This window comes from Peromyscus leucopus, chromosome 22, assembly GCF_004664715.2.
Source record: "Peromyscus leucopus breed LL Stock chromosome 22, UCI_PerLeu_2.1, whole genome shotgun sequence".
Taxonomy (NCBI): Eukaryota; Metazoa; Chordata; class Mammalia; order Rodentia; family Cricetidae; genus Peromyscus; species Peromyscus leucopus.
Window position 1 is genome coordinate 3,176,960 of NC_051081.1, and position 2,773 is coordinate 3,179,732.

The 2,773-nt window shown below is 51.2% G+C and overlaps 1 pseudogene; it reads left to right on the forward strand.

Moving 5' to 3' along the window:
* Positions 1-1,799, forward strand: part of LOC114688888 — a 9,959-nt pseudogene extending 8,160 nt beyond the window's left edge.
* Positions 1,800-2,773: the final 974 nt, after the last annotated feature.

The window sequence follows — 2,773 nt, forward strand, 5'->3', positions numbered from 1 at the left end:
GATCTTTTTATACAGAGAGAAGGGTTCAGTCCCAGGGGAATGCAGGGCTGTGCTGGCAGCTTGGTCCCTGCTGGCAGGCATCTGCATTCAGGGAGCCTCGGGTCACTGGGCTTTGGGTTTCATTCCCTGGAGAGGTGGGCAATGCCCGGGGTAGGAGATGCTTCGTTCCCTGGAATGCTGGATGAAAGGCATGCGCACATCTGCTGCCGTCCGTGGCTCTGGGAATGCTGTGGAGCGCTCTGCTCACTGAGCCCTGGCACCAGGCTCAGCCCAAGATGTGACACTTCGAGTCCGTCCCTGGACATAGGCGAGTTCACACTTGCAGCATTAGTGACCTGCATCGGCAATGTGTGACCAGCCCTCGGTGCCAGAGTGATCCAGTGGCATTTTCAAAGCACCCAGGGTTTTTAAAGCTCTATTGCACGAGGGGAAGAAATCATATTATGTTTTCACATTTATTTCTAAATGTGTTTCAATGAAAGCATCAGAATTTCTTGATTTTTTTTTTTTTTTTTTTTAGATGCAGGGTCTTATTCCATAGCCCAGGCTAGCCTGGAACTCACAGAGCTCGACCTGCCTATGCCTCTCAGGTGCTGGCAATACAGATGTGTCCACCACGTCCAAGTGCCAGGCCGAGGGAGGCAAAACAGAAGCAAAGTTCATCCTAGGCTATATACAGATATGGAGGCTAGCCTGGGCTACAAGAGACCTGTACTGAAACATTTTTAAAAATGTGGAGTGCTGGGCATGAGTGGCACATGCCTTTAATCTCAACACTCGGGAGGCAGAGGCAGGTGGATCTCTGTGAGTTCAAGGCCAGCCTGTTTCACAGAGCGAGTTCCAGGATAGCCAGAACTACACAGAGAAACCCTGTCTAAAAAAAAAAAAAAAAAAAAAAAAAAAAAGTGAAGTGTTTATTTGGCCACTTTCCAGAGATGACCAGTGGCCTGCTCTGCCTTTCCCTCTCTTCCCAGGTCCCCCAGGCCATGGATGCACCCCGAGCAGCCAAGGCACAGTGGCCCTGGCGTCCATGCCTCACTGGCCTGCTGCTGCAGCTGCTGTTGGCTCTCTGCTTCTTCTCCTACATCCGAGTGTCCTACGACCAACCCGGTCCCCCAGCTCCTGGTAGCTCCCCAGGACCAGCCTCCACCCCAGCTGCCCCTGTCCCCAGCCCCCTCCTCATCTTACTGTGGACATGGCCCTTCCACAATCGGTGGCTCTGTCCCCCTGCTCCAGGATGCTCCCAGGCACGGCCGACTGCCGGCTGACCTGCCAACCGGAGCCTGTTACCCCCAGGCAGAATGCCGTCATCATCCACCACCGCGAAGTCAGCGCCAATCCCAGGTCACTGCTGCCACCTCAGCCGAGGCCCCAGGCCAGCGCTGGGTGTGGTTTCAGCATGGAGTCGCCCAGCCACTGTGGCCGGCTGTCAGAGCTGGACGGTCACTTCAACCTCACCATGTCCTATCGCGCTGACTCTGACATCTTCACGCCCTATGGCTGGCTGGAGCCGTGGCCAGAGCCTCCGGTCCAAACCCAGGTCAACCTGTCTGCCAAGACTGACCTGGTGGCCTGGCTGTGTCCAACTGGAAGTCCAAGTCCGGCTCGGGTGCTGTACTACCTGAGCCTTCAGAGTCACCTCCATGTGGACGTGTATGGCCGAGGTCACATGCGCTTCCCCAAGGGGACATGATGCAGACACTGGCCAGTACAAGTTTTACCTGGCATTCGAAAACTCCCTCCATCCAGACTACATCACAGAGAAGCTGTGGAAGAATGCTCTGGAAGCCTGGGCTTGAGACTAGTAGGGTACTTCTTCAAGCTCTTGGGGAATGAACTTATATGAGTACGGCGTGTCCTGGTAACGCTTTTGAAGAGTATTTGTAGTAATGGCATTGACTCCTCGGTATGCCTTCTTCTCAAATATATCTCCAGAGTCACCTCCACACATAGGTACCTCATAGGATACTCGGGTAGTACCTGCAGGAGCTAGACAGTATTTTGATGTAGTATAGATGGTCCCATAGCTATCCTCACACGCTCTACTGTCGACATAGCCAGGAAGACGCGTACAGGGTCCTTCGCTTGTGGAGGCATGTCCCTTGTGTTGCGTAGACAAAGGCATTGCAGGGCAAAGACGGAACTTATGTTATATATGGATACCAGAAACTTGCTCTCACTATGATGTCCGTCTTCTGCTTCGGTTCCAGTGATTGATAGCATTTGGCCTGGAGGTTCTTTCTAGCCAGAGTCTCAAGTTGTGCGTACCTAACAAAAAGACTCCTAAAATAATCATCTGTAGCCATTGACTCAGGTGACTTTATCCATGGGATGTGTTGGCTAGTTATATATATGTAAGCTATATTACAAAATGCTAGTATTCTATAAGTAGTAAGATGTTGATGGAGCTCACATATTGAGACAAATTGAATTTAATCCACAATCAGATTGGCCTAGTTGAGATAAGGTCGTATTATTACTCAATTTAAGTGATTGGTGTAAATGAAGTGAGAAGGCATCTTAGCCCAGTGTGTTAGGTAAGTTGGTGCGCATTCTCACCTGGGCTAGCTGGCGCGGCTGGTGTGCTATGAGAAATGTTAGGTCTTGAACAAGCCTATGAGAGATGCATAAGCGCGCACTTGTTTATTATGTATATATGCCCCCGTACCAATGGGCCTTATCCGCCTGCGAGGCTCCTAGCCAATTAAGTTCGCTCTTGACTCCCCTCGTCAAGCATGAATGGCGAAACATATAGCATAGAGAGTAAGTGCCA